The sequence below is a fragment of the Carassius gibelio genome, chromosome B8, assembly GCF_023724105.1.
Source record: "Carassius gibelio isolate Cgi1373 ecotype wild population from Czech Republic chromosome B8, carGib1.2-hapl.c, whole genome shotgun sequence".
In the NCBI taxonomy this organism is placed as follows: domain Eukaryota; kingdom Metazoa; phylum Chordata; class Actinopteri; order Cypriniformes; family Cyprinidae; genus Carassius; species Carassius gibelio.
Window position 1 is genome coordinate 10,769,383 of NC_068403.1, and position 14,585 is coordinate 10,783,967.

At 36.2% G+C, this 14,585-nt stretch overlaps 1 long non-coding RNA gene across 1 annotated transcript; it reads left to right on the top strand.

Annotated features, from left to right (window-relative positions):
* Positions 1-3,434: 3,434 nt before the first annotated feature.
* Positions 3,435-8,496, top strand: LOC127963894 (uncharacterized). The gene is made up of 4 exons (XR_008154931.1): positions 3,435-4,241; positions 4,839-4,910; positions 6,163-7,790; positions 8,106-8,496. It is a non-coding gene; the product is annotated as an uncharacterized LOC127963894 (long non-coding RNA).
* The last annotated feature ends 6,089 nt before the right edge of the window (positions 8,497-14,585 follow it).

Here is a 14,585-nt window from a genome sequence, read left to right on the forward strand (position 1 = left end):
GCTGAAAAAAGCACAAATGCAGGGCATTACAAAATTTCTCCAGGCCCCAAAAATACCCCTAGACCTTAGATGGTGTAACTTTGAAAAGCACATATTTCAAAGTGGAGGGATTAAGGATTTTTTTATGTAGGTGTTATGAGTTCTATGCACTGGAGTTTACTGAATAAAATATATAAGCCATAAAAAGATGTGTGAAAACATGGAAACATATCAGAACTGGTATACAAAATAATAATAATAATAAATATAGTTGCAAGAAGCAATTAAGGGACCAAGCTCTACAGAGGCAAAATGGTGAGCAAGCACGGCAGTAAGCAACAGATCAACTGCAAAAATGAGTGATTAAAGATGTAAAGATGATTTTAGGCAAAATCACTAAAAAGTCATAAACACAATCACAAGTTATATGATTCAATGGTTTGTCTCTTTTGACCAATAGGTGGCACAGTTATCAAATTGATGTGGTGTGGTGACACACAATAATTTTTTTCTATGAATATGTCAAAGCTTTGCCAGAGATATAGCCTCAGATACAGTTTGACATAATGCCATGAAATTCGTTGATCCAGTAAATGAGAACCAATTTGTTGAATGGACATGAAATCCATAACTCAGCATTGTCTGAACATGACCTTATTTGAATTTCATTAAAATTGGACCAACAGTCACGGAGGAGTTTGAAAAGTAGATTTTTAAAGGAAATCAAAATGGTGGACCTAAAGTTTGGCCAATTATAGAATAATTGGTATCAGTGTTCTTGGCATGACCAAAGGAATCTATCAAGATGATTTTCATGACAACAGGTATAACTAATTAAAAAAAATGTTTTTTATTTTTTATTTGACCCCTTTTCATTGTTATTTTTTTGACAACACAAAACTTTTTGAGTACCTTCGTGACACGATACAGAAGACACTTGCCAAGTTTTGTAAATACGCCAATGCATTTGTAAATTATTGCAATTTACGTCAATATATAAAATGGCCAATGACCAAAATGAATGACATGGGTAAATTGGGTATGGTTTAACTTGGTGGTGTATCAAATCTAAAGAGATTTTTGGCCATTTTTGGTTCAGAAACTATAAGCAAGTCTATAAGCAGGTTGATGCACCAACATATAGTGCAACTATGCCTCCAACAACCAAAAATAAAGCTATAAAAGGCCATATGTAACTTTAGCCTATATATTATTGTTCAGATGGTATATTGTTCAGAAGGGTTTGACAAAATACCTTGATTTCCATTACTTCTTGTCTGCATGGTTTTAAGATGATCCATTTGATGAATTATTATTATTATTATTTTTTTTGTATAAATGAAAAATGGAACAAGCAGTATTGGAGCAGACATTAATTTTTGAGATCATATTTCAGCATTTAAAACAATTACATTTTTAACTTAAGTAATTTGCATTGGTTCTTAATTTAAAAGGAAGGGCTGTGTTTCATTCAGAAGTGATCATCCCTTTAGCAGTTTTGGAGGATAGTAGAGTGCATGGCTCAAAGGCAGGGGTCATTCAAATTATTATTTCTTTTCTTTTTGAAAAAAAAAATGGTTTGGAACAACCCTTTAACATAGCTACAGTATGTTCTCTCCCTCCGAAAGCATCACTAAACCGCTTGGAACACAGGCCAGAAGTCAGTCACTGGTGAGTTTCTTTCTTTCTTTCTTGCAACAGGAAAGAGCGCAATGGGGGTCATGTGCAACAGACTTCCCTATTCTGTAAAACAGGTCTCGCTGCTTCCGGTTCAAGTGTTTTGTATGTGCTCCATTAAATATGGAGCTGTTTAACTCAAGATGCATAGAACTTTAGTTGTATGCCGTGGCTCTTTATTGGTCAGGTTGAACCTGCAATCTCCATGAGTGCAATACATAGTTTTTTTCACTGATAGCTTTTTTTGTTAAAATTGGCAGTGACCAGAATCACACAGAAAGACCAAAGCAAAAACAGACATTCAGACACAGAACGCACATTTCAAAGTACAATAACTCTCTGTAGCATTGTATTTCAGAGATTATGTGAACTCAGCATATTTCCTAAATATCTGCAAACATATTATGGCATTTTTTATAGTTAGTACACTCAAAAAAACGATGTACTGCACTTTTAAACAAATCACAAATGTGGAAGTGTTTTCCTGTGTAATGCAAACACGTGACCGTGGTGTCTGCTGAGATGGGGACACCTTGAACCCATCCCCCATTCAACGCGTTTCTAAATTTGTAGGTGTTTCTAAAAAGCACCCAATGTCCTGCAGAGTTAGCCTCCAACCTTTCCCAACACAGCCTGGCAGTTTCCAGGAATCCTGAAGTATCAAGTAGATTGAAACTAAGCTCTGCAGGGTGGTTGTCCTCTAGGAACTGGCATTGAGCAGTAAATATTATGTTGTCATATAACAGTATTTTAGAATCTACAATTTAAAACGACTGAATTAATGGTTTTATTCCTGCGGTTCAATTGTATTCTTGGTGCGAAAGTTGCCCACAAACAGCCCTTGAACTGCAGCGAGGAGATTTGTCCAGTTACTCAGTCCAGACCAGATCATTGAATCTAGTGTTGTGGGTGAGTGGTGGTTGCCACTTCTTTCAAAATGCATCGATTTAGGTCAAATGCAGGCCAGTGCAATCTTGAACTACATGTATATTTGTTTCTGTGGTCCTGCTTCTTGCATGGTTACAGATATGATATATGACCTGGGTTCCAACAGCTTTCTCTTTCAGTGTCTACATTAATCTGTATCTTACATGCATTGAAGAATTAAACCTACAGTAACCAACCAGACGCCCATGTACAACTGGGATGAGGCTGAAATACTTATCAGATGAGCATTTGTTCAGCTCACCAAATCTGCATTATTAATATAATGATTCAAACTTAGTTTTATTTGCTTTTCTTTCCATTTTTACTGTTTAATCTAACATACGTGTTCTTTAATTTCTGGACTGGTAGATGCCTCACAACAAGGCACTGTCATTCTTTATTATAGAAATGGTACACTGACCTGTGGCTTTTTGTTGGAAAAGCAGACAGTTATTTTTATGTAATGTGGAGGAAATTAATCATTTTAAATTCATAACAAACATTCATTTTCCTTTCATTTAAATGCTTAACATTTTATATGCTTTTGAGAACAAAATGTGTTTTGCAATAACGGATGCACATAGACAAGTCAGCTAGACATCAGTCTGATTATGAAAAAAAAAAAAAAAAAAAAACATGACTTGAGTAAAAAGCTGAAGTAATCAAAAACCAAATTTGTTTTGCCTGTAAAAGAGGGGAAGTTTGCTGAATTGCACATAAGAAGAACCAGTTATATCCAACTAGGTCTCCAACCTTATTTCATTTCAGAGCTGCTTTTTAAAACTGAAAGTGGCTGAGAGCTATGTTTGTTTTACATTAAGTGTTTACCTCTGACTGACATTTCTCCAGAACACAGTGTTATAAGAAATACTGTCCATTTAAGCTCCAGACAAGCTGACATTTTTGCTTGTTTATTTTTGGTAGTCACATGATTAAAAAAATAAGGCAATCATCGAAATGAATGTTAAGATGTATAGAAGGTTTGTTTTTCTCAAAATCTAGCATGTCTCCATAAAGTAGTTATCCCATTAGCATAGGCTATGATTTTCTAATAGTTCTTTTACTGTTCATTTTCTAAGACATACATTTTTCTTGTATAATTTCTTTCCTAGTAGAGATCCTGAGACCTGTTCTGTCTATTAGCTTACTCTTTTTATTGAGCTTACGGTTATAAAATATGTAGACCGGGGGCCTATAACAGATGTTTGTGTTTTATTATTGCTGAAGGATCCTCCTGCTGTTGCAAAAATACCAATCAAATCGAAGCAGCATCACTTTTGCCTCCACCTTCAGGGACTAAATATTAAGGCTATTCCTTCAGGAAATGAATGAAAGTGTTATCAAAATCATTACGTACATTATATAGCTATTTACATGCGAATTAATAATAACATGATAATTCACCACACTTTTAAATAATGTAAATGTTGTATGTATGACATGACTGCTGGTGGGAGGAGCTCTATCTCTTTCTTTTTTCAGGGGACTCACAGATATGCTGTACACCACTATTAAAATATGTTTTTCGACTCTAGAAGATCATTTTTAGACTTTTAAGCTGGTGATTTAGGACTTGACTCAAAATATGGACCAGTTACCCAGTGTCTCTCCAAGCAAAGTCATGGTTCTAGTTATTTTCTGCCTTAAAGTATCATATGGTAAGTACTTTGTATTTCAGAACACATTTTTGAAAGAGTAATTTGCCGTCAGTAGCTATATTTATTACTGGAAAGATCTACAGGGTATATATATGCTATTTTTGTGATGCATACGATCATAAATGTTCAATATAATATGTAACAACATTGGCATATGTGGTTTTTGATAGTTGATAAAATACAAATAGGCAGCAGGTTCCAATTTAATCTAATAATACAGCGAACTAGGTTTTATTAAAAACAAAATAATTTCCTGTGAAAATGTATTGTCCAAAAACAAATATTTGATCCAAATGTCTAATTTGTCAAATCTAATCTGTAGTACTGAGTGCGCAAGAGTGTTGTTCAAGTTGAAAGTGACTGCTGTTATGATAATAGATACTGTATGGACAGTAATTAGTAAATCTTAGTCTGTCATTGTACAACATTTTTTTGATTTTACCATTAAAATGATGTGTTTTGTTTAATAAAAAAATCTCTAATTTGGTTCATCATTAATTTTGAGTTAAGAGTTTGCTGTCATTGATTCTTTGCACAGTACTTGATGTTATCTTAATTGAACCAGTCTTGTTCTGATGTGTTGGTGTTTCTTCACAGCTATACAGTGTGTGGGCCCTGTGTGAACAACGCTGCCTGTGTCACTTTCCACAATAGAACAGGCTATTGCAGGTAAGATATACCGACTCAAGAAAGGAACCCGGTACCATACTGATACTTCTACTGACTTCTTGCAATTTTAACCATACAATACTTAATATTTCTTATAAATGGGAATGTGATTTTTTAAAATAATGTTTAAAAACCCATAACACTTCAAGGCAAATTACAACAACAAGATACATACTGGCCATTAATACATTTATAACAAAAGCTAATTTTGAGCATAATTCAAATGTTGGTACAGAATTTCATAGGTGGAGTTTGGGGAAGGGGGGAAGGGCTAATAATGAGACCCAGTAATCATTTTGTCTGAGCAATGAATAAAATATAAAAATTAAAGAATTAACATTTTCTAATTTTATTTGTATTATCTTATCATTTTAGTATAGAATAAGTACATTTTGGGCATTGGGAATACAAATGGGATTCGAAAGTTTTACATTAAAGCTACCCATAAAATTTAAAGTGAAAAGTACTTCAAAAGCATCTGGAATGCAATAATATTTTTTAAAGCTGTTTGTAAAGCATTAGCTACATGGATAGAAAATAATAAATAAAAAAAGGCTAATAAATAATTTACATATCAGACAAAATTGCATCGCTGCAAATCCTTTAAATTGTAAGGTATTCAGAACAAAGCAACATAAAAATCTGAAAATATAAGCAGCTTTACAATTATAGGACAAAGTTTTAAATGCTATTATAATTTGTTTTATTTTTTAAGTGTACAGAATTATTAAATAAAACACAAATCATAATTGGGCCTCTTATAGGCTTTTCCTTATTTTTTATATTTAAGACATCCATCAATCATGGTGATATAAAATGACTCGCCATCTCCTCATTGGATCTGCCTTTAGAGAGAAAAAGCACTGATTACATAATGAAAGAGTTACTATTTTCAATTTAACTTTTTTCATTTTAAAGCAGTAATTTAAAGCTTTCCGTGTATTTTTTTTTATCATGTCTGTGAGGCAGTTCGCTGGGTTTAGGTTCATCATTGTGAAGCGCCCCTGTTCAAGCCCGAGATGGCAGAAAGCATTTGTTTTCTTTATTTTATAAAAGCAAAAATGCAGCATGCACCACCGTGCTTCAGCTTCCACTCTCGGGACAAATGATTGGATATGCAACAGCACACATTTATATAGGTTAACAATTTAAACAAACACTGTGAAATGCTTGAACTGTTTTATATTCAATTTTAAGGTCATAAAGTCATTGTGTTCAGGACTCCATCTAATCATGTTTCTATGTGTTTCAGGTGTGCTTCTGGTTTGTTAGGCGAGTACTGTCAGCACAAGGACCTGTGTTACGTGGGATATTGTCTAATGGAGGAGAATGCACTGTGAGTGTGGACAGTGTACCTGGGAGCCCCAGATGTGTGTGTCCTCTGGGTTTCACAGGCCAGTGCTCTGAGATGAATTACGTGCCCGGCTTTTCATCCCCCTGCCTCAATGGTGGAACCTGCCGGCAGATGACAGACAGGGTGGCAGTGGCTTAGTGGTTCATGTAGGTTGTCTACAAACCGGAAGGTTGGTGGTTCAATCCCCGGCTCCACCTGACCAAGTGTCGAGGTGTCCTTGAGCAAGACGCCTAACCCCAGCTGCTCCCAACGAGCTGGATTCAGCCTTGCATGGCTGACATTGCAGTCGGTGTGTGAATGAGTGGGTGAATGTGAGGCAATTTGTAAAGCACTTTGGATGACCATGGGGTCTGTTGAAAGCGCTATATAAATGCAGTCCGTTTACCAGACACAACTTCTATATGCCACTGCCTGCCAGGTTAGTTCCAGAGGGGAGGAAATATAAATCTGTTTTGATAATAACATAAAATACTATAAGTCATATTTAACAAATACTTACTTTATCAGTAGACCAACAGCTTGCATCCACTTCATCTTTCTAATGAATCAGCTTGTTATTTAAAAAGAATAAATGCAACAAAGCATCTATACTTGCATATACAAATGTAAAAAAATGTTAGTGACTGAACATTTTTATGATGCTGAAAAGTTAAAGAGATACTGTAACATGGACTACCACATACTGATAGAAATTAACCTGTGATGTGTGTCAGGTGATTAAGTTTCATGTTTCAAGAACATTCTTCAGAGGCATTTGTTACATGTAGGGTAAAATAAATACATCTTTATGAATTAATAAACAACACTCACTTGCTGATTTGACATACACATTCTTAATGTATTCCTTAAACTGTCCCAATTCATCAGCAACATTTTCTCATTAGTCCCAGCTGTATTTCTTTTGAAGCAATGTGGCAGATGAATTTATTCAGGTGAGAGTTCAGTGACAGTACATAATTTCTTAGGCCTGCTTAAAATACAATAACACTGAAAACTGGAGTAATTCTTGCTAAAAATTAAAGGTTTTTACTGTATTTTTATTAGATAAATGCAAATATATTCAGATACTGGATATGATAAAGGTTTAGAATATGGTCGGAATAAGGCATTGTTATGTGGTTTATAAGTACAGCCAATATTCAACTGGTTAATGTTGAATAGTGTTACTGTTCCCTAATCGAAAGTGTTACCATGTCTGGTTTTATAACTAGAAACAAATAAGTGTAAGCTGAATTTTTCTTGCAATAAGGTTTTGGAGGAGCAAACATTGAGGTGAATATTGATGATTGTCCGAATCACCGCTGTCAGAATGGATGTGGATGAATGCAGACTGAAAAACCCCTGTCAGAATGGAGGCACATGCAGTAACACGAGCAACAGCTACAAATGCGTATGTGTGAACGGCTGGAGTGGCTCTGACTGCTCTGAAAACATTGATGACTGCGCAACTAAGGCCTGTGCTGCTGGCTCCACTTGCATCGGCCGCGTGGCTTCCTTCCGTTGCAGCTGCCCTCCTGGCAAGACTGGTCAGTAAAAACTACCACAAGACCTAAAAAATTACTCTTGGTCACTTCATTCATGAGCTCAAATGACTCTTACACCAAATCTCAACAATATAGACAACAATTAAAAAATGTACAATTAAATAATGCATCTCTATGAAGTATTTTATACTGATTTTGAAATATTAATCACATAAATCTGTTAAGATTCATAAATGTATTTTTATTCAGAGTTAGTTATTTGTTTTTCATTATAATTTGATCGTTCTTTACCGTAGAACACTATAAAACCATCTCAGATCAGTTGTAGTAATCCTAGTGATTGTTTTTGTGTTCAAGGTTTGCTGTGTCGTATTGATGATGCCTGCACCAGTAACCCATGCAAGATGGAAGCTCTATGTTACAAAAAAACCCTTTTATAAAGAATATCTCTTTGGATTTGAAACTTTAGTCTTTGCAACTTTATAGATCTTCTTTTTGCACCAAGAGCTTGCAAAAAAATAAAATCGCATCATATCACCCCTTTAAGAAAGTTACAGACAGAGTCTCAAATGACGATAAGTTCACGCTGTGTGTTAAAGATTGTTGGATCCGACACTGTCCCTCCTAACAGGCTGTCGAGTCCCTAACCCGATCCTCACTGGAATCTGTTTTATGAACTACAGGGAAGTTTGTCTGCACATGTTCAAAGTGTAAATGAAAGAGTAAAAGTGTTTTTCTGTATACTGCATGTCTTTGTGAAATCCCTCCTTTCTTATGTAGTGCAGAACAGTATAAAGCAGTAGTTCATCCCGAACCAGTGAATTAGTATTTATCAGCAGAGGTTAGCCTAATGTTAATTCAGTTTTGGGTTGAATGAGTTCCCCAAGCTCCTTGAGCTGTTGAGCTATGTTAGGTAAGGTTTCAGATGAGAGTGGAGTGGTGGCCTGCAATATTTTTCAAAAAGCAGAGATGTGGGTCAATGCATTCTGGTGCAGTCTAGAAATACATCTGTATATAAGTCGCTTAGGATAAAAGTGTCTGCTAAATTACTAAACGTATCTGTGGTCCTGCCTTTTTCACAATTGCAGAAGTTATATCTGACCTGGGTTCCAACAGCTCTCTCTGTGTTTACTTTTACATGTGTTTGAAATGCATTGAAGAATTAAAACCACATTAACTAACCAGATGCCCATGTACCACCTGGATGTGGCTAAAATACTTCAGAAGAGATATTGTTCAACTCACAAAACCTACAGTATAGATGGAACTACGTTTTTATTTGCTTTTCTTTCCGTTTTAATAGTTCACACTAACAGAAGTGTTTTTCAATCTGTGGACTGGTTGAGTTCCAGTTACCTGTGGCTTTTTGGGTTTTCATTGCCAAAAAGCATGTCAGGCTTTTTATGTAACTTCACATGAATGTGCTTTCTAGTTAACTAGAACATTATTTGGAAAGCATGACCTGATAAACTCGGATAGTCATTTCTAACATGACACACTTAACGAAAGGTTACTTAAATATCATATAGTCTGTTCACTCGGTCATTTTTAGGTCATGTTTGCTAGATTCTTCTGACATAATTCAGTTGTGTGGGGGGGGGGGGTGCATTCGCAGTTTATTTGAAAGTATCTAGTAATATGGTTACTTAAAGGAGTATTATAGTATCACATGATATTGGTGACCCGCCCAAGTAAGTATTTTAGTTTATTTTATTTTTTTTTAAATATAATGTTAGATTTGCAATTGCTGACTCGTGTTTCCTTGCGGTTTCAGTCGTGTTTTTAAACGTTAAAAAAATCTTCTCGAGACTTTCCGTGTTTCACTTTTTTAAAATCAGAAAGCGTTTTGCGACTCGCGAATTACTGGATCTCCTGCGTTTTTAAGAACCGCCTATTATTATCTTTTTATGTGTGCAAACCGGTACTGACGAATACAATTTTAAAGTGCTCATTGTTTCATGCCGTTTTTTTTTCCTCCCGTGCCCATCCACCAGAGTGCGCCCAACTGCAGTTAAAAACCCTGAGATACAAAACGTCTCCAAACCTTCCTGTTGTCAGTCCGGGGCGTTAACAGTCTTCCGATATTGTACTGTTTTTAACAAGACGGAAACCGACAAATAGAGCTGATTTTTGCGACTAGTTGCAAGAAAAGGTGCTAACAATTTTTTTTGCAGAGACAAAAAAAAATAACGCTGACGTTCCAACCCCGTTATGTCTGCGTGTGTGCAGGAAGTGGGCACAGCCGAAAAGAGAAGCTGCCACGGTAGCGTGCATCACCAACCACAATGCTCAGACTCAACTCTTCACCCCTCAGTTTCTCTTTGCAAAGGGGGAAGTGGGAGTTTGCTGAGGCTGACCTGCTGATAAACACTGCCAGGCCTTGAACTATGCTGGATTTTTAAAAAAAAATTTCATTTGTAGTAACTAAGGAATAGATAAGAATCGTGCGCATTAGATTTGTGGATGCATTTTTAGCAGCTGCTGTTTTTGAAGTTCGCAGAACCATCATGCATATTTAGCAATGTTCTTCATAAAAACTCGATATGTATCACAGGCACCAGATGATGGAGCTGATTTTTAGTTCGTGACCTTGCTGTCACCATCACCATGTTATCTATGACCTCCCACACACTTTGTTAAACAGAAAAGATCACCTTAATAGGCTCTGTTTTAAAAAACATTAACACCTAGAGACATACATACTCCAGTTACAGACTGATTGGTTGATTAAAACAAGTACTAAACCTAGTTAAATCATTCTCCTTTTAAGATTAAGAAAATTAACTCTGTGCCACTGTGATCTGAGAAAAAGGTGTATCTGTTTTTCTATCTCATGTTCACCTTCACAGAAGACCCATATCTAACACTGTGGGAAGCTGTGTGAGAGGGGAAGTGTTTGCACACTGTTTATCATCTACGCTCTTTCTCTAGTGATACAGACAGGGCAGAATAAGAGCCAAGTTTACAAGATGCTGTTCAGAAAGGGCAGATTCAGAACTGATCATTTGTTAAAAGGCCGGAGGAAGGTGAGGGAACATTTTACTCTTGCTCTCTTTTCCTTCTTCCTCCGGTCTCTCTCTTTTCTGTTGCCATGGTGGCAGGGGTGCGTGACAGTCATGTGAAAACGAAGCCGATTGGATTAAAATACTTTGTGTGATCAGGGGTCGGGGATACTGCACACGAACGAAACACACCATAAACTGATTATGCACACACATAGTCTCTGAAGGGTTTGCAGTGAAAGTTAATGGCATGTGTGAACAACTATTGGAACTGTTTTTGGAGGAAACTAGAGTGAAGAAAAATATATTCAGTCATTCTGTATTAACTTAGTATTTTTATAAGGAATATGTATATCCAACTGTGTGAAATAAAATTCACTTAATACTGTCCTTGATACATGGAAAAATATAAAATGGTAAAAATGTACTATGATAACAGCGCTTTCTGCCAAAATACCATAGTTACTACTAGTTACTTTTACTGTAAAACAATATGTATTTCTAATACAAAAGGATATTAGACATGTACACAAAGACAGCCTTTCAATAAAGGTTTGAGGATTTTTTGGGAACACTTTACAATAAAGGCTTAATTTGTTAACCTTTAGGTAGTCAACATGAATTAACAATGAACGATATTTATACAGCATTCAGCAATCTTAGTTAATGTTTATCTCGCATAAAAAAAAACTAAGATCAAACGTTTTTGAATTAAATGAACAAAGTTTAATTAATGTTGTAAAATATAACCGTTTTAAGTTTTATTATATTTTCTACATTTATTGTATTAAATTTAACTTAACTTGCCCTTATATGGTGCAATTACTTTTTCTAAAAATCATTGCCTGGCAGGTGATAAAATGGACAAAAATGATTTGCTTTAAAAGAGAGTCCAAGTCTCTTGCAACTTTCGCCAGCATGACAGTGATCAGTGTTTTTTTCTGAAAATGCTGTTTGGATTTCTTTTAAAATTCAGTTTAGATTTTTAGTGTTTGCTGGAAAAGTATTGTGTGGGCCAATTTATTTTACTGAACTGATTATTGACAATGTTGATAGATTGTATCTAATGTTTTTTTTATTTGCCTGAGAACTATGTTTCAAGTCATTCTCATTTGTTATAGTGATACTTTAACCAGAGTGTCGTTCTCACACACGATGGCTTGTTTTGTAGCTATGTTGTCGTTCTGGTTGCAGTATTTATCACAGTATGACATGAACCTCAATATCAGGCTTCCTCTTTCTCCGGCTCGCTGTTCAAATTGACACTGTGATTTCACCTTTCTCCATCAGCTCTCCTGCTGTCCTGTCTCTCCTCCTGTTTCTCCTCTCTCACGCTCCCTCGATTCGCACCGCAGAGCCTGAGCAGCTGTACTCCAGTCTACAGTGGTTGTAAAAAACAGGGACGAAAGAGGAAGTTCCAAGGAAGCTTGTGAGTTATTGCCCCCCAACGTACACACGGGGGCCTGGGAACTGCCCTCCTCCCTCACCCGGCCTGAAACCAGACTGACGGCTGAAGCTTGATGCCCCTTCACCCTGTGTGTACACAATCTCCATTACATACACTGAAGGGAGTGACCCTCGTACCGAGGTCACACTAAACTTCATATTGTACAGCTCATCAGCCATATGGGAGAGTATAGCAATTGGGTTAGATGTATAGATTCTTAATTTCGCTGCTTAACTATTAAAAAAAAAAGTTTTCAGGTTCAGTCATCAGCATTTGTGGCATAATGTTGATTAACCTAAAGAAAATGCTGAAAAAGATATCCAAAAGGAAATTTTCTAAAATTGTAACCATATCATTCAAACATTATAAAGAGTTCCTTTATTAGTTCGATATGAGTTTGCAAAAACAATGTGAGACCCTGGACAACAAAATCAGTCATAAGTTTAATTATTTTGTAATTTGTCAAAACGGATGCCCTTAAGAGAGTTCGAACAGTTTGTACATTGCATGAATCAGAGGTAAAAAAAATAAAAATGATACAAATACTGTTCCGATTCTTGAACAGACCGAACGCTTTGTGTCTTTACACATGAATGTATCGTCAAAAGCCACAGGGTTTAATTTGTTTTTGTTTGTTTTTTCGTTTTTATATTTAATTTTAGTTTTAGACTTTATGCCCTTTGTCAGTTCCTTATTGTAACTGCAAAAGGTAAAAACTATACCACAGATGGGGGATAATATATGAATGATATATTTCTAATGATAGCCGCTCTGTTTACCTGCAGAAGCACTTACTACAGTATGTGTCAAGCTGGTGACTGCAGATGGCAGTACTAATAGTGTCCTATGTAGATTAGCTACGCTGCTGTGGGAGTCAGTGTTCCAGTCGGAGGTGTGAATACCAGTCATGCCTGGCCTATGGCTGGATTTATGACACAATTAACCCTTGGCAAGAAAAACACTAGGCTCATCACTTTACACTTTCCCCAGTGTCATGATCTTACATGTATGTTTGTGTGTGTTTGTATGTATATTGCCTGTAGTGGACTGTAAATCTGCATATATTTCAATATTTTCAGCACAGTCATCAAGTATCTTTTTTTTTTTTAATTTTCACTCTCACTTGTTCCCTCCAGGCTGGCTGAGAGGCTGCCGACCATAGAGAATTACTTTGACCTCAGTGCACTTTTAAGCCGGTGGGACCAGCCTCAGAAAATCAAAGGGTGGTTTATTCAGGATGAACTCTAAAATGATTTGCCATACCCTATGACTGTAACCCACAAACACACTCTTGTAATGGATCATCACAAGTGTCCTTTCCAAGACCCCGCTGTTTTATGCACCATATGGTAATCACTTCAGTTGTGTTACATTTACATGTTCTTTTTTCTGTATGTCCACATACATTTAGCAGAATCTGTATATTTATCTTTATTCTTTCCTGATGACGCCATTATTTTACACAAGTCAAAATAATGACTTTATTTACACAAACTATCCTGTTAAAAAATGTACATATTGGTTCTTAAGATAGTGTGTTTCCTCCTCAAGCATCACACAGTATTTTGTTCTAATGTTTTATTTTATTTTATAACATTTTTATCTAATTTTGCCTTTTTATTTTATTTCATATTCTGTAAAATTTGTATGTATTTTGTCTTGTGGCATATAAGTAAATATGTCAACTAACTTCAAAGCAATGTTATTTTACATACATATACAGGTGCTGGTAATATAATTAGAATATCATAAAAATGTTGATTTATTTCACTAATTCCATTCAAAAAGTGAAACTTGCAACAGCAATGCAGACCTCAGAAAACACAGTGGACCAACACCAGCAAATTACATGGCATCGCAGGCCATCACTGACTGTGGACACTTTACACTGGACCTCAAGCAACATGGACTGTGTGCTTCTCTTCTCTTCCTCCAGACTCTGGGACCCTGATTTCTAAAGGAAATTCAAAATTTACTTCCATCTGAGAACATAACTTTGGACCACTCAGCAGCAGTCCAGTCCTTTTTGAAGTGATATGCTTCTGACGCTATCTGTTGTTCAAGAGTGGCTTGACACAGGGTATGTGACAGCTGAATCCCATGTCTTGCGTACGTCTGTGTGTAGTGGTTCTTGAAGCACTGACTCCAGCTGCAGTCCACTCTTTGTGAAGCTCCCCCACATTTTTGAATGGGCTTTGTTTCACGATCCTCTCCAGGGTGCGGTTATCCCTATTGCTTGTACACTTTTTTCCTACCACATCTTTTCCTTCCCTTCAATTCTCTATTAATGTGCTTGGACACAGAGCTCTGTGAACAGCCAGCCTCTTTTGCAATGACCTTTTGTTTCTTGCCCTCCATGTGCAAGGTGTCAATTGTCATCTTTTGGAT